The sequence below is a fragment of the Lissotriton vulgaris genome, chromosome 6 (genome assembly GCF_964263255.1).
Source record: "Lissotriton vulgaris chromosome 6, aLisVul1.2, whole genome shotgun sequence".
In the NCBI taxonomy this organism is placed as follows: Eukaryota; Metazoa; Chordata; class Amphibia; order Caudata; family Salamandridae; genus Lissotriton; species Lissotriton vulgaris.
The window spans coordinates 537,551,687-537,576,881 of NC_141694.1; the positions used below are offsets into that span (position 1 = coordinate 537,551,687).

General features: G+C 45.4%; 1 protein-coding gene and 1 pseudogene across 2 annotated transcripts in view; both read right to left on the minus strand.

Moving 5' to 3' along the window:
- PHIP (PHIP subunit of CUL4-Ring ligase complex) overlaps window positions 1-25,195 on the minus strand; it is a 2,330,659-nt gene that overhangs the window by 2,251,774 nt on the left and 53,690 nt on the right. The window lies entirely within an intron of this gene.
- Window positions 23,289-24,439, minus strand: LOC147707521 (uncharacterized; annotated as a pseudogene).

Consider the following 25,195-nt stretch of genomic DNA (forward strand, 5'->3'; position numbering starts at 1 on the left):
CAATCAATTACTACTTAAAATGCCTTTGGAAACATGCCATTCGGCAGGTATTCAGCACTTTACCAAACACTACCTAACATGATTCCATGACAAAATAATGTCCACGTAGAAGTAAACAAATGACACGTTTGTATGTTTGCTTTGTGAGTCAATCGGATGAGTTATGAAAAAAAATCTATTCTCATTCTGTAATTAAAAAAAAAATGAGTTTGCATAATCAAGCAGATTGCGATTACTATTAGTGGCTGTCCTTCCACAATAGTAGTGGCATTTTACGCCTGCCGTATATAGTGACTTATTCAGCGCATGGATCGAAAGTTGTAAATCTAGCTATCATACTATTATCAAGTTACTCGCCTTGTAATTATAAAATTAGAATGTTCTACAGGAAGATAAGAGGTCGCGACTGAGATCAGCGTAGTAGCACGTGGGTCTCGTGTGCGGGAGACTCAGCCCTTCATCCCATATGGGTCGGCAGCAAGATTAGAATATAGTTGGGTAAATTGTCATTTACAGAGTTGCAGTGAGGGAAAACGTAATGGTGGTGGCAAATATTTTCTTAACACAAATTATCATAGGCTATGTATTTTATACATGTGTAGTTAATGTCATTTAATGCTATGCCACAAAAGCATTTCAATACATCAACGTGCAGCGTCTAACTTTCTCGTACCTTGTTAACTATGTCTGGCAGCATGTCACCTGTGTTCTTTCTGTGTTTTTTTTTCTTCTTATGAACTATTGCCTTCCATATTTCATTTTAAGACGCTTAACCGCAGCCGTCCGTTCCAGTGCACAGGAAGTGCATGACCTCTGCCCCCGCCACAAGTCAGGTCTTCTCCACTGGAGACGTAATGGGGGAGTTTTAATACACGTAACCTGTTTACTTGAAAGACCATCCAGAGTGGACACAAGAGTTGACAGAGCTGTTCATTGCGTGTTCCAGTCATCGCACAGGAGCGCACAGCCCTGACAAGAGGCAGACCTCGGTAACATCTGTTGGTCCCGTGCAGTCACAATGGGTTCCTACAAAGAAACCGTACACTCTACTTACCTACAATGCCGAGTCAAATGATGCCTGTCTGTCTGTCTTGAACACAACCTTGTAGCCTAATAACAAATATGAACGACGAGCTGAGCACACATGCTGTCTGAAATGATAAGGTACTCGCAGTGCCAGTTGCCACAGCCACATCCGTTTTGATGTTAGGATGAGTTAGGCCTAAAACAAACAATGGTATGATCTAGTGAATACATATTTTAGTGTAAATTTGCTTCTAAAAAAAAAAAAAAAAACGTCAGCGGTTGTTTTTTGATTTAGTTGCTCGCCGTAAAATGGATCCCCAAAAAAAAAAAAAAAAAGCAGCGAATGGTGCGAATGGTGCACGCGCGCGCCACTGCCAGCATATGTCTTCAATTATGGCGGCCGTGTCTGGCCAACTACCAGACCACGGCAGTCGGACAGCCGCCTAAAGGTCGGGGACAAAGTGTTGAGTCAACACAAAGGATCTGGGGTGAATTCTCACTCCTTTACTGGTCTTCTTAGCAGATTTCGACGTGGATCCCTTTCTCAATGCCCCCACCCCCACGCAGCATCATCTTTACCCCAAGGAACACGACCCTGTCTGCAGCGATATACAGGTATGTGGTCTTTATAACATATACACATTGATGGGACTGCCAACATATGGATCGGACTCCAGCAATGGGTATTTGGTATTTTTCCATATGTACCATGCATATATGTGTGCATTTAACACATGCTGTCGAAATGTACACAAAGTCATCGATGTATATGGAAATATATTGCCCATCACAGCAACCACACCGCAGGACCTGCACTCAACTCTAAATATGACAGTCAGAAGACGACCATTGCTGAGGGCTACTGGCGGGCGCTGTCCTTTGGAGGTCAGACCACCAAACTGGTAATAAAGGCACATAGTATATTTAAAAATAGTTAACAAAAGAAGCCTACCAAAGTCCATCATGCCCTTTTTACTCAGGTTACCTACCCATCTTCTTCCCCCTTACTACCTACCTAATTTTAAAATAGTAACATTTTGGTGGGAAAAGTGTTATAATCTTCCATGCTAATGTACAATAGTAGATTTAGAAGAAAAGCAGCTAACTAAATATATATCTCGTATATAAAATTGATAGATTTGTGCTCCAATGGGTAATGAGACCCTCCATAGGAGTTGGCGAGTGGATATTTAATTCTGTCTTTTAGTTTTTCTCCAGTTTCTCTTTTCAGTAGTTAAAACTCCCTGCAGGACTGAACACTGGGTTCAGAATAATTTTTATTGCTAGTTATATACAAGGAACTGAAACATTTAAAGTATACATATCGTCTTAAAAAACTCAAACTCCTACGAAGTTTGTGAGAAGTTGGCCTGATATATGATGTTCACTAGTTCTAGTGACCACCTTGTATCAGTCCAAACAACCCTTATGGTGATTGGTTGTAAGTCAACCTTTTAGACCAGCTAACCTAGTAGCGTGGACAAAAGCAGTCTTTAGGCTAAACTCTTTATGGCATGTGAAGCCAGTTGTTTTACCACATATAACCTTTGAATACCAAATGAAAAGGACACCACACAGGTTGTTATGAAAATAAACAGTTATTTATTAACTAACATACACATCTGAACTCTTTATGAGGTCAGAGGGCTAAGCACATGACAAACTCTTAGGAAAAATACGTTTAAGCTGCACGATTTACAATGGTGCCCTAGGGGCACGACAAACCATATACTAAGTAAGTGGAATGTGAAAGTCAACTAAAGGAATGGAGCTGTCCAGAGGTTGTAGGATCGCTGGGACCACGCTATACTAACTTGAGGTAGGTAGTAGGAGGCCGACGGAGCGCTTGTGCAGAGTGTGAACTCACACGCGAGATGCGTAGAAACGTCTATGGACAGTAAAGTTTAAAGAAAAGGTGAGTACGGACGTTCCTGACTAGATAGGACTGAAACAACAATGGAACTGGACACTAGGAGAGTCAAGCTACCCTTGAGCACCGAAATGCTCGTGTTACCTCACCCACAGGCTGCGGGTGCATAGGTGCGAAGTTGTGTCGGGTTTCCGCATCAAAGTCTATGGAGCCTTGAAGAAAGATGCTGCAGGCGACCAGAAGGAAGATGTCCGGGGCAATCCAAGGGTGGATTGGTGAAGAGACGAACCTGAAAGCAGAGGGGACAATGTTCAAAGTCACTAGCCAGTGACTGGAGTGGAACCAGGAGTGGAACCAGATGTCGTCGTCGCGATCAGGTGAAGGTGGACGCTTGTCTCTGCAGCCACGTGGACCAGGTGGTGTCTTCGACGACTAGGATGGAGGCACGAGCTGTCCCACACAGGCTCTCGCTGTCGGCGGTGTCGTCTCCGGATTCGGGTTCAACAGGCCTTGGCAAAGGCAACCCACGCGGTGAGTGGAAACGGCGTCTGAAGTGGACCAGGAGAGTCCGGGGTGCTCCTCTTTTGGAAGGGAGTTAGGGACAGTCTGGAGCAACCAGACCAGCAGCAAAGTTGTCGGTGTTAGTCGTCTAGGAGGTCACTAGCCAGCCGGCAAGTGACCAGACAACGCGGCGAGCAGCAAACAGGCAGAAGGGACCAACGCAGCTCTCGTGGATGCTGGAGGGCTGAGCTTCGATGCAGGAGCTGCTCGGGGTCGGGGCTTCTCAGTCCCCAGAGCACTTGGATGAGGATACCTCAGGAGTCGTGCTGGAGCGAAGTGCTGCTTCTTTCAAGCTGGTCGGTCCCACGTGTCTCGCCGCACCCACGGGTCTCAGCTCTGCTGCAGATGTGGGTTGAGGTCGGAGAGGTCTGGGAATCCGGGTCTCGTCGGCCTCTGAAGTCTGGATCCTTTGCAGGAAGACGACAAAGGGAAGTCGCGGTACGCTGATGGTGCCCGCAGATGCAGGGTGGACACTCCTTGCCCACAAGGGAGATTCCTTCTGTGGAGCAGAACGTCGAGGTCCAGAGTTTCTTCTTGTGAAGTTTATCAGGATAATCTAAATTGGAATGGGACCAGCTCCTACCTTTATCCAGCTAAAGGGGGCTGCACTACGACTAAGTCCCTCCTCAGGGTGGGACCAGGAAGGGGGGTGGTTACACCCCCTTTCCTTTGTCCGGTCTTGCGCCAGCTCCGGGGCTGGGGTGCCCCAGGAACTGGTTTATACCGGCATATGCAAAGGGACACCTTGTGTGCCCCAGGCATGTCTCATTCCTTTCAGCCCTGTCCTACCTAATACACAAAATCCTGTCTGGGGTGGTGCTAGCACATCCCAAGGCAGGAAACCCTTTGTCCGAGCCTCCCTTGCTGGAAGGACTCCCAGCAGCAGGAGGTCAGACTTGTGTCTGTGGTGGCAGCATCCATTTTGTGATGCTGAGGCTCGAGTTCACTTTAACCGGGGGTTCACATTTACATCCATGTCGTGTCCCTCTAGAAGGGTGGAATGCTACCCCCATCGCCAGAATTGGCGAGGGGGTAGTATTCCAATTCGTATGACACCTTACTCGACATGTTTTGATAATGCTATACCAAAGTTAGCATTTGACCGCGAAGATCATAATGCACTTAAGAGTATATGGTATAGCGTTATCATGGAACAGCTATTAGGACTTGGTTCCACAAGCTGCAAACGGGCTCAACTCGTGCCAGAGCACCATCTCACATAATTCCAAGCACTCTGCCTTCAGGATTGATAAGACCTGCCATAGGAGTGACTGATAGGAATGTGTGTCCATTTTAGGGTTAGGTATAGAGATACTATACCTAAAGCAAAGGGTGATTACACCACCTTGCCCCAGCTGTCGTGCAGCCAGTTGTGTCAGATTTGGATGGCCAGCTAGGGGTGGCATAATACATGCTGCAGCCCCAGGTAGGCCCTGGGTACACCTATGCCCTGGATACCCAAGGTATGCTGTACAGGGACTGATAAAGTGGCCCAGTACCAATTGGTAAATGCACCTAAGGTACATGCTTGTCAATTTAGAGAGAGAACAGCTAGGCTGTGGGTGTGATTAGCAGGCCCACAGCCAGGGAAAGTCTTAAACCAGTGAAGCGAAAAGCAAAAAAAAAATCGGGGGTGACCATAGGATTGCAGACCCCACTCTCCTACATAACCCCCCCCCCCCAAACATAGGGACATTAAACTAACCTTGACCAAGTGCGTCTTCTTGTTCTAAGTGGAAGTACCTGGAGAGACCATCTGCATTGCCATGGTCAGTCCCTGGTCTGTGCTCCACTGTAAAGTCTATCCCCTGTAGGGAAATGGACCACCTGAGAAGTTTGGGGATTTCACCCTTCATTTGATTTAGCCATAAGAGGGGCTTATGGTCGGTCTGAATCTTGAAGTGAGTACCAAACAAGTATGGCCTCAACTTCTTCAGGGCCCAAACCACAGCAAAGGCCTCCCTCTCAATAGCTGACCAACGTTTCTCTCTAGGGGTCAGCCTTCTACTTATAAAAGCAATGGGCTGGTCATGACCATCAATATTCAGTTGAGATAGAACAGCTCCCACACCCAACTCAGAAGCATCTGTTTGGACAATGAATGGCTTGGAGTAGTCTGGACTCTTGAGAATAGGTGCAGTGCACATGGCCTGCTTTAGGTCATCGAATGCCTTCTGACAGGTAACTGTCCACGGAACTTTCTTTGGCATTTTCTTACTTGTCAGGTCATTAAGTGGAGTCACAATGGTTCCATAATTTCTGACAAATTTCCTATAGTAACCAGACAGGCCCAAGAAAGCTCTGACCTGTGTCTGGGTGGTTGGAGGAGCCTAGTCCTTTATGGCCTATATCTTGCTCTCCAAAGGTTGAACTTGGCCTCCACCTACAAGGTGGCCCAAGTATACAACTTGACTCTGCCCTATCTGGCACTTGGTAGCATTGATAGTGAGTCCTGCCTTTTGCAGGGCCTCCGAAACTTTCCTCAGGTGGATTAGGATATCCTCCCAGGTGGAGCTTAAGACAGCAATATCATCTAGATATGCTGCACAGAAGTCATCCAGCCCAGAGAGAACTTGGTTCACCAACCTTTGAAAAGTGGCAGGTGCATTTTTCAAACCAAAGGGCATCACCACAAACTGGTAATGACCTCCTGGGGTAGAAAATCCTGTTTTGGCCTTGGCATCCTCTGCTAACCTGATTTGCCAACAACCAGCTGTCAGGTCAAATGTACTCAAGAATTTGGCAGAAGCCAATTTATCTAGGAGTTCATCTGCTCTAGGTATTGGATGGGCATCTGTCTTAGTGACAGCATTGAGACCCCTGTAGTCTACACAAAACCTCATCTCTCTCTTACCATCCTGGGTGTGAGGTTTAGGTACTAGAACTACAGGACTAGCCCAAGGGCTCTCTGAGGGTTCAATGACTCCCAATTTCAACATCTTTTGTACTTCTTGCTTTATGCAATCCCTGACGTGGTCAGGTTGCCTGTAGATTTTACTCTTTATAGGCAGACTGCCACCAGTGTCCACCTCATGGGTGCACCAGTTTGTCTGACTGAGTGTCAGAGAGAACATTTGTCTGAAGGATTGAAGAACCTGTTTACAATCCTCATGTTGATGTTCAGAGAGGCTGTCAGAAAAGATTACACCATCTACTGACCCATCATCAGGGTTCTAAGTGAGCAGGTCTGGGAGAGGGTCACTATCTTCCTCCTGTCCCTCATCTGTAGCCATGAGCAAGCCCATGTCTTCCCTGTTGACAAATGCCTTGAGCCTGTTCACATGAAGTACTCTGTGAGGGCTCCTGGGAGTTCCAAGGTCCACCAAGTAGGCGACCTCGCCCTTTTGTTCAATAATGGTATGGGGTCCAGACCACTTGTCTTGGAGAGCTGCTGGGGCCACTGGCTCCAGCACCCACACCTTCTGTCCTGGGTGATACACAGCCAGGACAGCCATTTGGTCATGCCAAGCTTTTTGGAGTTCTTGGCTGGCCTCCAGGTTTTTAGATGCCTTTTCCATGTACTCTGCCATCCTGGAGCGGAGACCAAGTACATAGTCCACTATGTCTTGCTTAGGCTTTTTGAGAGGTCTCTCCCATCCTTCCTTCACAATACACAGGGGTCCTCTTACAGGATGCCCAAACAGAAGTTCAAAAGGGCTGTAGCCAACCCCCTTCTGTGGGACATCTCTGTAAGCAAACAAAAGGCAGGGTAAAAGGATGTCCCATCTTCGCCTAAGCTTTTCAGGTAACCCTTTTATCATTCCTTTGAGGGTCTTGTTGAACCTTTCAACAAGCCCATTGCACTGTGGGTGATAAGGGGTGGTGAATTTGTAATGGACACCACACTCCTTCCACATTGCAGTCAAGTATCCTGACATAAAGTTTGGACCTCTGTCAGAGACAACCTCCTTAGGAAACCCCACTCTAGTAAAAACTGAGAGTAGGGACTTGGCCACAATAGGAGCTGTAGTGGTCCTAAGGGGAATAGCTTCTGGATACCTGGTGGCATGATCCACTACCACCAGTATAAATCTGTGCCCAGATGCTGTTGGGGGGTCCATTGGTCCAACAATGTCAAGCCCCACTCTTTCAAAGGGTACCCCTACCACAGGTAGTGGTATAAGGGGGGCCTTTGATGTGCCACCTGATTTGCCACTGGCTTGACAGGTGACACATGAGCGACAAAACTCTTTAGTGTCCTCAGACATATGGGGCCAGTGAAAGTGTGGGGCAAGTCTGTCCCAAGTCTTGTTCTGGCCTAAGTGACCTGCAAGGGGAATTTCATGGGCCAAGGTGAGAAGGAAACCTCTCAGAGACAAGGGGATGACCAGCCTCCTGGTAGCACCAGGCTTGGGGTCTCTTGCCTCAGAGTAAAGGAGTCCATCATCCCAGTACACTTTATGGGCACCTGTGGCATTCCCTGCAGCCTCAGCAGCAGCCTGCTGTCTGAGGGGTTCAAGAGATGAACAGTCTAACTGTGCTTGTCTCAAGTCTGCCCTGGAAGGTCCCCCTGTCCCAAGAAACTCAACCTGATCAGGCTCAAGTTCTTCTAGGACAGTTCCTTCTGGGGTCTTTGGGTCAGTCTCCTGTGAGAACTGATCCTCACCTTGAGGCAAGGGGGAAGGCACTGCCTTAACCCTACTGTTCTTACTCTTGGTTAGTGTCTGGTCCATTGTTCCAGGATCCAGCACTAGTTCAGCTGGGCATTTCTTGGCCTGTGACCTAGTCACAGCAAGGACATGTGCTGACAAACATAGCATCTCCACATGAGTCCTATACTCCACATCTGACCATAGAGAGGATTCCAAATCATTGCCCAAAAGACAGTCCACTGGGAGGTCTGAACTAACAACAACCCTTTTGAGGCCATTTACCCCTCCCCAGGAGAAATTAACAAGTGCCATACTATGGGTGGTAGTGACATTGCTAGCGTTGGTCACTAGGTAGTCTGAACCTAGTATTACCTGACCAGGGTCCACACAGTTTGGTGTCACCATAGTGACACTGGCACAAGTGTCCCTGTAGGCCTGAGCCACTTTTCCATGGATTAAAGGCGTCTGCCTGTACTTGCCCAGAGTACTGGGACTTATTGTAGGGGTCAAATCCATGTCCCAAGTACAAACAAGAACAGCCTGGGTAGGTACTCTGACTAGGTCAGAGCCTGCCTCAGATACCAATGTCAACCCCACTATAGCCTTAGGGGGAACACTACCACTACTAACTGAACTAGGGGTTGCAGGTGCCTTAGGGGCAGTAGTGGTAGGAGATGGGCCTTTCTTGGTGCACTCACTAAACTAGTGAGTATTACTTTTACAGTATTGGCACCATGGTTTCTTCTGACCATTATTCTTCTTCTTTTGGGAATTCTGGGACCCACCTCTTTAGATTGTTGGGGCCCTGTTGAAGACTTCTGGTCATTTTGCTTATTCTCATTACCCTTCTGGTCTGCTTTCTTCTGGCCACCACCCTGGTTCTGGTTCTGCTGCTTGACCCTTGTCCTGACCCATCTGTCTGCCTTCTTTCCCAATTCTTGGGGAGAGGTCAGATCTGAGTCAATAAGGTGCTGATGCAACAACTGATTTTGACAATTACTTAAGATTTGTTCTCTCATAATTAGATTATATAATCCGGTGTAATCAGTAACTTTACTTCCCAGTAACCAGCCTTCAAAAGCCTTAGTGGCACAATCTACAAAGTCAGCCCAATCCTGAGACTGAATTTTCTGGGTGTCTCTGAACAGCAACCTGTACTGCTCAGTTGTTAAGCCAAACCCATCAATCAGTGTATTCTTCAGGACTTGGTAATTGTTAGCATCCTCAGCTCTAGTAGTGAGGAGCTTATCTCTACCTTTACCTTCAAAGGAGAGCCACAGTATAGCTGCCCACTGACTCTGGGGGATGCACTGGACAGTGCAGGCCCTCTCCAAAGCAGTCATCCATTTGTGGATGTCATCCCCTTGTTTAAAGGGGGGCACTATTTTACTCAGGTGTCTAGTATCAAAACTCCTGTCCTTATCTCTAGGGATAATGCTGCCACCAGTGGGGTCTGCCCCACTCAATTTCTGCTCTCTGGCAAAGGCAAGTCTTTCTTTGGCAAGGGCAAGTTCTTCCCTCTCAATCCTAAGATTGACTTCCCTCATCTTAGCTTCATGCTCTCTTCTCTGAGGGAATGGCATCCCTCTCTGAGAAGATGCCTGAGAGACATGGGTATGAATAGATCTGTTAGAGCCTCTGGAGTGAGACCTAACTCGTCTATTCCCAAGGTTAAGTCTACCTGAGGATAGGCCTGGGGGTCCCCCAGTCCCATTCTCATGTAGGCTTAAGTTGGTCCTGGTGAGCCTACTGACTACTACTGGACCCTTTTCTGCCTCATCCCCAGATAACTCCTTTTGCTCTTCCTCCTCTTCACTTTCTGTTTCATGGAGGTTAAGGTCAGGATCACCCAAGGTTCCCTCTAAGGGGGGCATGCTCCCATCTGGATTAGAGGGGCCTGTGTTAGAAGCCCTTCTGGCATCATATGTCTCTAAGAGACCTATCAGAAAAGGAGTGGTAGGGTTAGAACACTGTTTTAGTTTCCTGGAGGTACACAATTGTCTCATCTCCTGGAAGCTAAGAGCTGCATATCTGGAAGTGACCTGTGGAGGGTCATCAACCACAAGGGGAGCCTCTGTGTTCCCTCCTGTGGTAGACATGCTTTTCTAGTGAGGTGTAAGTGGTGCACTTACCTACACTATGGGTTTACCTACGGATCCCTTGCTAAGAGTTGTAGTCAGGGTGTGCTACTCCCTTTTTACTACAACAGCTGGTTCAGTACAACTCAGAGTATTTCTAAGCTTGTTATATGTACCTATAGTACCTTATGTGATTTTTCAAATGATATCTCAGATTATATTTGGTAAAAACAACAGCAAGCTCAAATCCCAACCGCTGCACACCAATGTGAGAAGTTGGCCTGATATATGATGTTCACTAGTTCTAGTGTCCACCTTGTATCAGTCCAAACAACCCTTATGGTGATTGGTTGTAAGTCAACCTTATAGACCAGCTATCCTAGTAGCGTGGACAAAAGCAGTCTTTAGGCTAAACTTTTTATGGCATGTGAAGCCAGCTGTTTTACCACATATAACCTTTGAATACCAAATGAAAAGGACACCACACAGGTTGTTATGAAAATAAACAGTTATTTATTAACTAACATACACCTCTGAACTCTTTATGAGGTCAGAGGGCTAAGCACATGACAAACTCTTAGGAAAAATAAGTTTAAGTTGCACGATTTGCAATGGTGCCCTAGGGGCACGACAAACCATATACTAAGTAAGTGGAATGTGAAAGTCAATTAAAGGAATGGAGCTGTCCAGAGGTTGTAGGATCGCTGGGACCACGCTATACTAACTTGAGGTAGGTAATAGGAGGCCCAAGGAGCGCGTGTGCAGAGTGTGAACTCACACGCAAGATGCGTACAAACGTCTATGGACAGTACAGTTTAAAGAAAAGGTGAGTATGGACGTTCCTGACTAGATAGGACTGAAACGACAATGGAACTGGACACTAGGAGAGTCAAGCTACCCTTGAGTACCGAAATGCTCATGTTACCTCACCCACAGGCTGCGGGTGCATAGGTGCGAAGTCGTGTCGGGTTTTCGCGTCGAAGTCTATGGAGCCTTGAAGAAAGATGCTGCAGGCGACCAGGAGGAAGATGTCCGGTGCAATCCAAGGGTGGATTGGTGAAGTGAGGAACCTGAAAGCAGAGGGGACAATGTTCAAAGTCACTAGCCAGTGACTGGAGTGGAACCAGGAGTGGAACCAGATGTCGTCGTCGCGATCAGGTGAAGGTGGACGCATGTCTCTGCAGCCACGTGGACCAGGTGGTGTTTTCGATGACCAGGATGGAGGCACGAGCTGCCCCACGCAGGCTCTCGCTGTCGGCCGTGTAGTCTCCGGATTCGGGTTCAACAGGCCTTGGCAACCCACTTGGTGAGTGGAAACGGTGTCTGGAGTGGACCAGGAGGGTCCGGGGTGCTCCTCTTTTGGAAGGGAGCAAGGGCCAGTCTGGAGCAACCAGACCAACAGCAAAGTTGTCGGTGTTCGTCGTCTAGGAGGTCACTAGCCAGCCGGCAAGTGACCAGACAACGCGGGGAGCAGCAAACAGGCAGAAGGGCCCCACGCAGATCTCGTGGATGCTGGAGGGCTGATCTTCGATGCAGGAGCTGCTCGAGGTCGGGGCTTCTCAGTCCCCAGAGCATTAGGATGAGGATACCTCAGGAGTCGTGCTGGAGCGAAGTGCTGCTTCTTTCAAGATGGCCGGTCCCACGTGTCTCGTCGCACCCACGGGTCTCAGCTCTGCTGCTGATGTGGGTTGAGGTCGGAGAGGTCTGGAAATCCGGGTCTCGTCGGGCTCTGAAGTCTGGATCCTTTGCAGGAAGACAGCGGTCAGGGTTTTTAGAAGAGTTCAGATATTTGGGGCGCTCTGCCTGTATTTCTACGTAACAGTGTGTGGTATGAGTAAGTCAGAAGTAGTGCGTGAAGAGCAGACGGAGAACACCCTTAACCGTCCAATGAAGTCAGAGACATTCAGTACAAATGACAATTGAAAAAACAATAATTTCGAAGCAGATTCTTTGGTGTGTTTCTTGTCACTGCAAAATGACGATTTAATATGTCCAGACTTGAAGCACAGTCACAGTAAGCCGACACGTGTTTCGTCGTGTACGGGTGAGTCAACACGACTCTTCAGGGCTTTATGTTCAACTCAGACAAAGTGAGTTGAGGATAGTCTGGTGCTTGAATTGACAATTTAAAGACTAGTGGAAAATATCCTAACCACTAGTTTCTGTCTATTCTTGTATAGACAATGGTGAGACCGTATGCTCAATTGGTTAGGAACACATAAGTGATTTCACTGCTATGTTTTATCCGCTGGGTTGGTCAAGTTATTCCAAAAGTAAGCTTGAGCTTACAGGAAACGGCGACCGGGAAACTCAAGAGGAGGGATACCGCACCATCGCGTATGAAGAAACGCACCCGTTTTCTTTTGTGTCTAATCGAATGGTTCCCCTCCCGGTACGGCTATCCACTTACCCTTATCAAGCTTACTTTTGGAATAACTTGACCAACCCAGCGGATAAAACATAGCAGTGAAATCACTTATGTGTTCCTAACCAATTGAGCATACGGTCTCACCATTGTCTATACAAGAATAGACAGAAACTAGTGGTTAGGATATTTTCCACTAGTCTTTATATTGTCAATTCAAGCACCAGACTATCCTCAACTCACTTTGTCTGAGTTGAACATAAAGCCCTGAAGAGTCGTGTTGACTCACCCGTACACGACGAAACACGTGTCGGCTTACTGTGACTGTGCTTCAAGTCTGGACATATTAAATCGTCATTTTGCAGTGACAAGAAACACACCAAAGAATTCGAAATTGTTTTTTCAATTGTCATTTGTACTGAATGTTGATATCCTTAAGTAGTTGCGAGAGCACAGCTGTACCTTTGCAGGAAGACGACAAAGGGAAGTCGCAGTACGCTGATGGTGCCTGCAGATGCAGGGTGGACACTCCTTGCCCACAAGGGAGATTCCTTCTGTCGAGCAGAACGTCGAGGTCCAGAGTTTCTTCTTGTGAAGTTGATCAGGATAATCTAATTTGAAATGGGACCAGCTCCTACCTTTATCCAGCTAAAGGGGGGCTGCACTACGACTAAGTCCCTCCTCTGGGTGGGACCAGGAAGGGGGGTGGTTACACCCCCTTTCCTGTGTCCGGTCTTGCGCCAGCTCCGGGGCTGGGGTGCCCCAGGAACTGGTTTAGACCGGCATATGCACAGGTACACCTTGTGTGTCCCAGGCATGTCTCATTCCTTTCAGCCCTGTCCTACCTAATACACAAAATCCTGTCTGGGGTGGTGCTAGCACCTCCCAAGGCAGGAAACCCTTTGTTCGAGCCTCCCTCGCTGGAAGGACTCCCAGCAGCAGGAGGTCAGACTTGTGTCTGTGGTGGCAGCATCCATTTTGTGATGCTGAGGCTCGAGTTAACTTTAACCGGGGTTCACAGTTACATACATGTCGTGTCCCTCTAGAAGGGTGGAATGCTACCCCCATAAAATAAGTGAACTTCATCTACACAAACAGCTGAGCATGACAATATGCAAGCAATCATAATTGCATCTGTACTCTGAATCCCGTACATTTCAAGTGAGTAAAATTGTATTATAAAAATCATTCTAAAACTATTTATCAATCAAGTTACAGCAGAAAAGATTAAAAATTAAAAGTATGGGGATAAGTTACATGCAATATCAATTAGAGATCATCCGCTTGCAATAGGCAGCTGTTCACTAGTCTCATGAATTGGACTTCTCGGCAAGAGAAGATACATGACGAGCCCTCCATCCAGCTTATTACTGCTTGTCTGCTTAAGCGAATGTTCTGGTTGATAAAAATTGCCTTTAGATATTGTCTCCTTTGGGTTAGCATGGCTGGACAGGCGCACAGCAAATGGGCCAAAGTTTCCTTTTGGAATCCGCATAAGCGACAACGTTCCGAGTTAAAATCTGTCGCCCATGAGGGGGATACGTCCTTGGAGACGTGCACCCCTCTCCTGAACTTTAGAAAGCACGTCTTTAAAAAGGAACTGAAATGGGCAGATAAATAGGCTTGTGGCTTTAGAGACCTGTATGAATTCATGACTGTCCATCCATGCCGTCTCTTTGTGAGCGCAAATTTAACTTCCAATAAAGATTTTTTTGCTTGCGGCGTTCACGGTTTTATTAAAGGATGCTCGATCCATCTTGTTATCCCAAGCTGGTTGGAGTTCCAAAGTGGCCAAGAATGTACTCTGATAACTCCCCCAAGAGTTTGGGGATTCTTGCTTGTTCTGTGGCCTTACTTCATCCCAGCAGAGCCTATTTAGAGTATACTCTTCGGATAACCGGAGGGTGTGGCAGAATTTAATGAAGTTGCTCATTGCCCTGTATTTAAGATCCTGAAGCCCAAATTCCAGTCGTACCTGGGCGAGCGAGGCAGATTTTGGCAAGTCAAAAACTGATTTATAGATTTTTGACTGCAATTCATTCAAGAAATGCGAATCTTTGCCACACCAGGGAACAAGACTGTATGACAAACTTGGTTGGATTTGGGCAGCCATTACTTTTAACAAGTGCGAATGATTAGGGCAGTCCAATTTTCTGTGCAAGGATCTGTAAGCGTAGATCAGGGACTGAGTCTTTGCTTTGAGGGACATTTTGTGTTCTTTGTGACTTGTGCCCTGCCCGATTATCACGGCCAGATATTTGTATGCACTTTTTTCTACCACGTGGGCCCCCTTTACCCTCCATTTGAACTTTAATTTCCTTCTGTCAACCAGATGAACAATTTTTATTTTATCTTTGTTTATCTCTAGCTGTTCCGAGTCTAGATAGGATGCCAGGTTGTTTATTGATCTTTGTAATCCCACTGGAGGTTTGGCTTAACAAGACTTTGTCGTCTGCATATTGGAGGATTGCAACTGGCTTACTAGCCAGTTTTGGGGGGTCAATGTGTCGGGCAATGTCCGATAAATACAGATTAAAAAGGCTTGGGGCCAAGACGCAGCCTTGCTTCAGGCCATTTTGTGTAGGAATACTTCCGGTAGTGCTCGACCCGTTTCCCAGCTTGACTCTTGCCCAGGTGTCAGTTTGCAGAGTTACGATGGCGGTGAGGAGTGCGGTTGGTATGCCCCATCTTTTAAGTTTGTTCCATAAAAGGTTCCTGCTCACTCAATCAAATGCTGATTTGATATCCACGAAACAGGCTAAGAGGCAGACTTTCCTTCTTTGCGCCTGTTCCGCCAAGAGAGCTAGGGTTGCAAGGTTCGATTGAGCGCCCATGCCTTGCCTGAATCATGTTTGGAAGTTGGGGGATGATGTTTTGTTCCTTCATCCAACATTGCAGGTGGTTCAATAGGCATGAGGCGTATAATTTGGCTTCCACGTCGATCAAGGAGATTAATCTGTAATTCGCTGGGTTTCCATGATCTCCCTTTTTATATATAGGGTGGATGACAGTCCCCCTCCAGGAAGCTGGGATGTTAGAATTTACGTAAATCTCGTTGAAGACTGGTGTTAGGATTTCAGACCATAGCTCTGGGTTATTCCTGAAGATTGCATTTGGAATGCAGTTTGGCCCCGCCACTCCCTCAGACTTTAATTTCTTTATAGGATTTTTAGTGCTTTCTCATTTGTCAGAGGAGTTTGCTCTTCGAAGACAGAGTTTAAATGGGCTGAATTAGCCATTGGTGTTGCATGACTCGATCCGGATTGTGCCTCATTTTGTTCATGATCTTGCCCCTAGGGATGTTATTCTAAGACCCTCCTGGGTTGTTTGAACAAGGACTTTACACGGTCTGACCAGATTTCTGCACCGATTCCTGCCTGTTGGTGAAGTGTTGGACCCACTGTTAACTTATTAATGATCCCCCAGAAATCACTGCTGTTGGGTTTTTTGCTATTCTTTATACTCTGTTTTTGCTTTCTCCAACTTTTCTATAAGCACTCCTTAGTGTCTGCAGCTTTGTTTTTTCCTGTTTTAGATCCTTTTCCCCCCTCTCGGGATAGACGTCGCACTTCTCTTGCGATCTCTCTTTTGCGCGTTTTCAGATCATGATTGAACCATGGGTCCCTTTTGGCTGTTCTTAAAGACCTATGTAGCTTGATAACCGGGAAGGTTTGGAGTAAAAACTCAACCATTTGCTCCCAATGTCTTACATGAGCCCGTTCTTGGGCTGGGCCATGGGTTTCGATAAATGCCTTTAGTTTATTCTCAATGAGTTCTGGAGCCTCTCCTCGCCATTTCACTTTGCGCAAGTTAAATGTTTGAGTGTTGCGAAATGGCGTTATTCCTCTGAGCGAAGACTGTTCTATTCTTAAGATTCAGTATTAACGGCAGATAATCACTTTCAGCTCGTGTAATTATTCTGAAACTAGTTATTTCTGAGAGCTGTTTAGAACTCATTATAATAAAGTCTATTGTCGAAACGACTTTTCCACTCAGGTATGTTACCACTGGAGGCGAATCCCACGGGGAGTTACCGTTCATAATTTTTAGATCTAGTGCTGCTAGTTCGCGAACAAATTCAGACGCACCATTCGATACTTTGCAGTTTCTTCCCCGATTAGGTGCCAAAAGTTTGGTGTCGAAATCGCCAGCAATCAGCAGTTGGACGTTTGAATGGCTTTTCTGCAATGTTTTCAGCAGTTTTATTAGAGTTCTGTATTTTCCATTTTGCTTCTTTCTCTCTGGGTGGATGTAGACATTTATTAGGAGAATTATAGTCTGGTCCTTGCCGGTTACCTTGGTCACTTGAATCCAGTTTACCCCAGTGGCTATATCTTCGGTTTCCCAGTTCAATGTTTGAGTTATGAAGGTTGATAGGCCCCCTTTCGGATGGCCATACTTTGAGTGTATTTCTGCCAGGCAGTGATGTTCAATGAAACCAGGTATTGAGGTTGCCCCGGTATTCCATGTTTCCTGAAGCAGGATTATTTGTTGTTGATTTAGGAAGGTTACTGTATCTTGATCTTGGCCCATATCCCTGAAGCCGTACACATTCCAAGAACAGAGCGAGATGTTGATTAATTCCTTATTTTCCCTTGCCATTTCCGATGTTTGCGTTCCTTTGTTAGGGATACTTATCATTCAGTGTTTTTGCGATCCAGGCCCAGTCCTTGAGGTCCTGAGGACTTTCCCCAGTTGTGCCTGAACTATCGCTTTTAGGGTGCATATTGTTTCGCACTGATGTCATTGGTGAAATAGAACGTGCTCCGCGTAGACATGTGTGCTGATGCCTTTGTGGGCTTTGCTCTTCTTTTGAATTGTTTAAGAAGGGATACGGGTACCTTGGGCGTTGCACTGCCTGAAGCCTGATTCCCCATGTCTCAAATCTTCCCCTCAGAGCTATAATGTTGTCCACCAGGTCCTTGGACGCCCACGTTGTCAGGGACTCCTCTACCCCCCCTTCTGGGTGTTTCCTTAAATTCCACTGAAATTAGATCACGTGAACAGATTCCTTTTTGTTCGGGGATTTCATGGAACAGTCTCAAAAGGTTTCCCCTGTTGAGCGTGTCCTGGGTTCCTTTCGATGAATATTCCGGGATAAAAGCCAACTTCAGTTCACAAGGGTCTATTTCATCTTGCTTTTCAGAAGGCTGTGGGACGCTGACGTTTCTTCCCCCTAAACCTGTGAGGATTTGCTGGGGTTCTTCACTGCCTCCCTGTTCATACTCTGCAGGATTTTTAATTTTTACCTCTAACTTAGCAGTTGGAGGGCCCGTATGTTTTTGGGTCGACGTCTTTTTTTGTGTGTCAGCTTGCTCCTGAACTAAGAGCTTGCATTGACGATCCTTCCCCTTTAATATTACGGCAATTGATTTCAGTGGGATATGAGGGATGGTTGACTGTGTTCGCTCTGGCCTATTTTGCTTGAGTTCTGCTTGGTTGGACCCCTCTTGCGACTCTGCTTCTTGCCGTACCAAATGTTGACTATTTTGTTCTTTGTCTCCCCTCGAGCTGCTTTGTCCTAACAATTGCTGGTTTTCCATGTGTGCTACTTCTTCCAATTCATTTTCATCTTGTTTTGTATTCTTCTGTTGCTGCACCAGCAGGGTTCCTTGACCACTCGCCTTATCCATGCGAACTGGGCTTCTGACTCCGTGTTGGTTTTGAGACTCAGAAGAGGATTTTGCCGTGTGCCTAAAGTCTTGGCTGTCTGCGAGGGAGGACTATGAAAGGTGAGCTTGATTCCTTTCTACGCTTTCTGCCTCAGATAAAGATCGAGGTATTACTTTAAAATCTGTATTCGAATTTGTTGTAAACAGTGGAAAATATTTAACCGGGGCTATGTTTTGTTGTTTGTTGTATTTAAGCCTGGCCATCCTTGCGCACTTTCTTTCCCGTTTTGTGATTTTAACTTCCGCCTTTGTTATTGGCTGTGGTGACGCTACTTGGTCTTCGCGTTGGATTGGGTTTATCTCAAGATCTGACTTTGATCGAGCGTCAATTTTATTTTTTGCTTCTTCGTTGTTGACTTTAGATAAGTGGGAAGTTTGCTCTTGCGCAATTGGTTTTTGAAGTGATCCTTGGTACTGAAGTTTTAATGACTGTTTAGCTGCCCCTAAAACATCTTTTAAGATTTCCGGTAATGTAGCCAATTTCTTTATTATCGGGCTACAGTGGTAGTTGGCTTGTTGATTATTTGTGTCACTCTGCCTGTCTAGTTTCTTTTTTTATTAGTAACACTGTTATTGCGTCCAATTTTTTATTTATTCCGGCAATATGATTAGCCATCAAGTTTATTAGATCAATTTGGACGTCCCTTTTTTCAGATTGGAAGTTTAATACCTTTATTGATTGTTCCAAGGTTTGAATCAAATTGACAGCCCATTACGTGTTATGGCGATTATCATTGTGTTGGGCCTGTGCTGGCGAACTGGGGCTTGACCCATTTCCAGAAGAGATTGTTATTGGTGAATACAGGATTTGTTTTTTCTTTGTTATAGGACTATGGTCGTCCTCCTGCGATTCTGTTATATTGACATGCTGAATTCTTTGAGAGTTCAGAGGCGTTGAGGAGACCAAAATGGCTCTTCTTGGCGGAGTTATATTCTTTGGGTTCGGGGTGAATTGCTCCCTATCCTGTCCCATCCCTTCTAGAGACTCCAAGACTTTGATTAGGTTCGCCTCGCTTATGTTGGAAATCAATTTGCTGATCCACAATTCCTTTGTTGCTAAACTTGCTGCTGATTTTATTAGATCTATTTTTTCCTCCTTAGTCCATTTTGTATTAGAACGGCACTGTTCCTTGTTTCCTTGGGGGAATTCACCAACATTTCGACTTACTATTGGTGAAGGGTCGTTTTCTTCCTGTATTTGACCTTCAATAAGGGGGTCGGATTTTTCACAGGCTCTACTTGTCCCCATAAGAGCCTCTAGGGCCTCTAGATCCGAGGGTTCCACAGTGTCTCCAGTGTTAATTATATTTGATTTTACTGTGGTTTCTTTTTGTGCTTCAGTTACGTCTCCAGGTTTAGTTTTGGGAGTTAATCCCTTACTTTCGATAGCTGCCTGGTGCACCTGGGCTACTACTGGTACCAAATTCCTGCCATCTATATGTACCAGCCGAGTCTCTAAAGGTTGTACTTGTGATATGCACTGTCTAACGTGGCGGTAGTGGCTCAGAGAAGGTTGTATTTTGGACAGCTGCATTGGGGTTGGCAATAAGATTCCCTTGGGGGCGTACATAGCCGCCAAGGGATCTTTTAAGAAGAAGAACTTTTGTATCTCTGTTTGGTGAGTCGATTTGGGATTTGTCTTGGTTAGTGGGGTTGGAACTGAAACCAGCCAGTCCCTGTGACCCACTCAGATTTCCCCGATGTGGGTTTGTGAAACCTCCTCCTCTTGTTCTTTTAATTTTGGTTTTTATTTTTGTTTCCTTGTTTCCTTCGCGATCTTGCTATGGTCTCTTGACGGATGGTGCCTGATCGCATCTGTGCTTGCACCCAGCACTGTGTTTCTTTGCACGTACCCTGGTGCACATACCCAGGTGCACGTACCCAGGTGCTGGCGGCCAGAAAGCACTTCCTTAACTTCCACTAATACTGGGACTTAATCTCTTACACGGCTGTATTTCTGTTAGAACAGCCCTGCGCTTGCTAGCGCCGTGGCTTAGGGCTTGGGGGTGGCTGCTGATGGGGCAAATCGCTCTCACCTTTGGTCTAGTTGATGCTGCTGCTGGTGGTGCTGGTGCTCCTCGGCCACTTTAATGCGGCTGGCTGACGACGTAAATGGTGTTGATGATGCTGGTTTGGGGACCCGGGGGAAAGGGCGAGGGCAACGGCAATTCTTAATGTTCACTTCTCTCTGCTTGTCGCCCGTCTGTCGTCCCTTCACCAGAATGTTGAATTGCACGCGATCGCAACCTAACCATGTATCATTCTGGGTTTCCTCAGGATATGATCCCCAATGAACAGCCAGCATAAACACAAAATACTCCAAGCTTTTTTCTAAGCCGCTTCACTCTTGTGGAAATGTTATAAACAGGAATGAAGATAGTTCAGATAATCACTTGACCTTCTGTATTCCATGCGTGCTCCTTGCGTTTGAAGTGTTATCGTTATTAGCACCAAAATGCGCTTTCCACAGGGAGTTGAAATAGTACTGAGAAGATGCGCTCCAGGGCCACAAATGATTAACCAGAAACAAGAGCTACTATGCGCCTTCCGCACTTCGATCTTTTTCCAGACTGAAATCGGCAAACGATTACAGCGCGGACTTGCGCGAAGAGGAACCCGGATTGCCGGAAGTATTCAGGGCCGAGCTAGGCTTTCCCTGCCCGCGAGCAGTGAGAGTCAAAACAAAATAAATGAATCCAGCGCGGAAAAGCGCTCTGCTTCGGCGTACTCACAGGCTTTCCTTGCTTGTGAGTAAAACAAAGTAACAATGTAACCCGCTACCGCGCGGGGGTGTAACAGCGATGCACGGGCTATCGGCAATCTGCTACCGGGTCTCCTTTGGTGCGAGCGGTAGCTGCAGAATCCTCAACTACAGCGTCCTCACTGCTCAAAGCTCAGGTGTGACTCGTTTCAGTGATGTACATTCAGTGAGAGCCCTCTTACTTGTGCAGATTTCATACATGTGCGTTCAGTGATTTGCATTCAGCCTGCACTCACAGTTTTTCTTTTTGTCCCAAGGTCCGGTTTTAAAAGTCCCTTGTTGTGGGTTTTGCAGGATTGCAGGCAGGAGTGATCAGGGGCAGAACTGCAAAAACCGCGGCTCGGCAGATCTGATGTAGCAGTCCAAGCCTCCCGTGGCGCCGGCAACAGCCTTCACCCGCAGCCGCAGGGGTTCCGGTGATCAGTAACCCCCCACGACGCAAGACTGATGTGAGCCACCAGGTGGGAGCGGGAATCAGCGGAATCGGCCGTTCGACAGCAAACCCGGGAGACCAAGGCTGGAATCTGGCTGAAGCGGTCACTTCTCACCACTGCTCTCTTCTCTCCTCTCAACGCTGCTCTGTGCTCTCGCTCTTGCTCAACCGGAGCTAAAAAAAAGAGTTAGTGTGTCTCATGTCTTAGCTCCAAGCGTCTCAGTGCAGAGAAAGAGAGAAGTGAGCATCAACACGTGCCCTGAAGCGGTTCTTCACAAGAATGTCATCCAAAACTTTGTACACCTAGGGACTTTCCTCATACGCATTCGGTCAAGACTCTCCTGGCTGCTGATTTAATTAAACAATCTTGTTCATGTTTTGCCAAACGCCTCTTGTCTTTAAGGTAAATATATATCCGAGCAACACATTGACTTCTGGAATTTATAATAGCAGGAAAAAGAAACACTTTCATTAAACATACTGAGCTTTTTTTCCCTTTTTTTCACAATAAAGTTAATAATTCTAAAGCTCTCCTCTCCAGCAGTATGTTTTTATTAGAACACTGATTGGGAAATCACTGAAAGGCGCGCTTGTTTTACATGAAATTACCAAGTTTCTTCATAAATTTCGTGATGCTTCAGTCTTTTTTCAAATGAAACACTCAAATCTTTCTTGAGCTCATCATGTAGAATTTATTTCATTCCAGAAGGATATTCCTTGGCAAAATTAATAGTCGAAATTCATTTCAGTCATGGATGAATAATTGCATTACTTCATGCCCGCCCAATGCATTTCGGGTTAAGCAGAGTAACCCTTCGTCAGGGGCCTAAAAATGAAAACATACAGGACCTTAGCGTTCAGCAAACGAACCTTTAGGTAATTCAAAACAATAGTACATAGTGAAACTGTAGTACATAATGCCATTGAACCTATTGCATGCAAGGTTTTTAAAAAACGTTGAATAAACACTCTCAAAATGATAAACAGACTTCAACATGGAATATGGCTGGGATAGCTAGCAGTTAAATAGAGTGTGTGTGTTGGGAAAAGTCCTAAGCGAGTGAAAGAAAACGACATGCCAACTACACATGTAACCCTGTGATGCGGGGAAAATGCACTGGAAAATAAAACAAATACGGGTACGTGAGTGAAGATGACAGGTTATAATGCACGAATGTGGGAAACCGGAATAAGGGGAACCCTGATGGACTTACCGGGAAGGTAACGCGCAGTGCTCTCACAGTTCCAAACGCGGAACCGGTCGGATTCGTAGAGGACCAATCGGATGGCAGGTTATAGGCCTGTGCTGCGGTCACGTGATGAAACGAACGTGAAGTGAAATGTTGGATATGGGTGTACACATCAAATGATATGGAAGAGTGGTTTGTGAAGAGTTAGGCTATTAGATACGGTGATCCGAATGTAATTAAAGCAAAAGTATCAGCGTTTTGAAACCACTGTAAAGATCACTGTAAAGGTATGACACGCACTCAGTGATTGGGTTGAAGTTAATCACGTGATCGGCCATCAGAAAGAAAACAAACCCTCGTGAAGAAAGTTAACGGGGAATGAGTAAACACTCGTGTAGAGATTATAAATAGCAAATCTAATCAGGATAATAATACGTAAAGGGGAGGTCAGTTATATGTTGAAATTAATAAGAACATGGAGCTAATAACATAAATTGCCGACAACTATGCATCGGTATAGAATGTGTGTGAACAAAAGATATACATAAATTATGGGGTACATAATCAAGAAAAAACCAATGTGAAGAGACAATGTTCTGCATAATAGGAATCAATGGAAATTTATACAACAACATCGTAAAGATCCAGAGTCTAGCAATCTGCGGTTCCTACATATGGGGTGTGCAGATATTAATGGAGGAGTGAAAAATCTCTCATGATACCAAGGGTTGTGCTCCGAATTAAAGGAAACATGAATATTCGACTCGGTCATTAATCCCTGTTGGTTGGAGGGAATTGAGTTTTTTGATCCAGTAGAATTCTGCCTGTAAACGTTGTTTGATGGGGGTCTGTGTCATGACGTTGCGGGAGTATCTCAAGTATGGTAAATTTAAGCTGTGAGATTTGATGATTACATTCAAGCCAATGTGTTGCCACCGCTGATTTCAGGATTTTTGGTCTGGATATTGCTTTTATGTTCTGACATTCTTATTTTCATCTTCCTTTCTGTCTGTCCGACATATATTTTGCCACATGGGCATTTGATTGCGTAAATCACATTTTTCGTGTCGCAAGTACCAGTATATTGAAGATCTATTTTGTAGCCTTTTGAAGGGTGCATGAATGTGTTTCCGGGTATTATATTATTGCAATGTATGCAATTGAGGCATTTCGACATGCCTTTATGTTGAGTTTTGGTTGCTTTTTTTGAAGTGAGAACCTCCTTTAGATTTCTTGATCTCTTGAATGCGAAAATTAATTGATCACTGTAAAGGTTTGTCAAATCTGGTTCTTCCTTAATCAAGACCCAATGTTGATTAATGATTTTCTTGATTTGTTTGGCTGCTGTAGAGAATTTTAGAACACATACTGTCTTTTTTTCTGTGGTCTGTGGTTTGGGTGTTAAAAGATTTTCTCTTGAAAGAGTAGCAACTTTTTTGATTGATTTATCCAAGATCTCTTTAGGATATCCACGGTCAAGGTATTGTTGTTGTTGATCTTCAATGGTTTAGTCTAGAATGTGCGGATCAGAAGTGATTCTTTTTAGGCAGATAAATTGTGATGCCGGAAGATGTTTTTTTAAGGTTTCAGGATGGAAACTTTGGAAAAGCAAGCTGGAGTTTCGGTCTGTAGCTTTCTTGTAAACTTGGGTATGTAGTTTGTGGTTGATGATGGTTATTTGAACATCTAGGAAAGAAATGGTTTCCTTGTGAATAGTATGCGTGAATTTGATTCTGGGGTTCAGTTGGTTCAATTCAATAATGTTGGTTAGAAGTTGTTCTTTTTTTCCTCTCCAGATCAAAAACAGATCGTCTATATATCTTTTGAATGTTACCAGGTGGTCTGTCCAATCGGTATTGTTCAAGATGTTATCATGTTCAAATTTTGACATGAACAAGTTCGCATACGAGGGAGCTCCCCCCAAAGCCCATTGAAGTGCCATTGCATTGATTAAAAAATGTGTTGTTCCATTCAAAATAGCTATGATATAGCGCAAAGTGCATTAGTTCAATGAGGAAAATCTTGTTGGCTTCACATTCTTCATCTCTTAGTAGGTTCCATTCAAAAGCTTCAAGGCCTTCATTGTGTGGTATGGAAGTGTATAGTGACACTACGTCAATTGTACCAAGCCAATATTCAGTGTTAGGTTCCAGCTCGATCGTTCTGAGCAAATTAAGGAAAGCTGTTGTGTCCTTTATGTAGGTTTGTCCCTTTTGTACGATTGGCTGTAGATAACAGTCTAAATATTTACCAATGCTGTCAGATATTGACCCGCAAGCAGACACTATGGGTCTAAAGGGTGGTCTTTTCAAGTCTTTATGAATCTTTGGTAGCATATATAGTTTTGGCCTCCGGGGGTATTTGGTTACCAAAAATGTATATGTTCTTTCATCTATCCATTTCAGTTCCAGGGCGTGTTCCAAAATTAGTGCAAGAGTTTTTTGATATTCTTCAGTAGGATCAGTGTCCAAAGGGATATATGTGTTGACGTCTTGTACATGTTGGTTAACGCTGTTTTGGTAAAAGTCAGTATCCATAATGATAAGGGCTCCCCCTTTATCTGCTCTTTGGAAAGTAAGCTCTGTGTCTTTAGATAACTGCATGATAGTGCTCAATTCTTTTTTTAGACAAGTTGTTTTTGGTATTT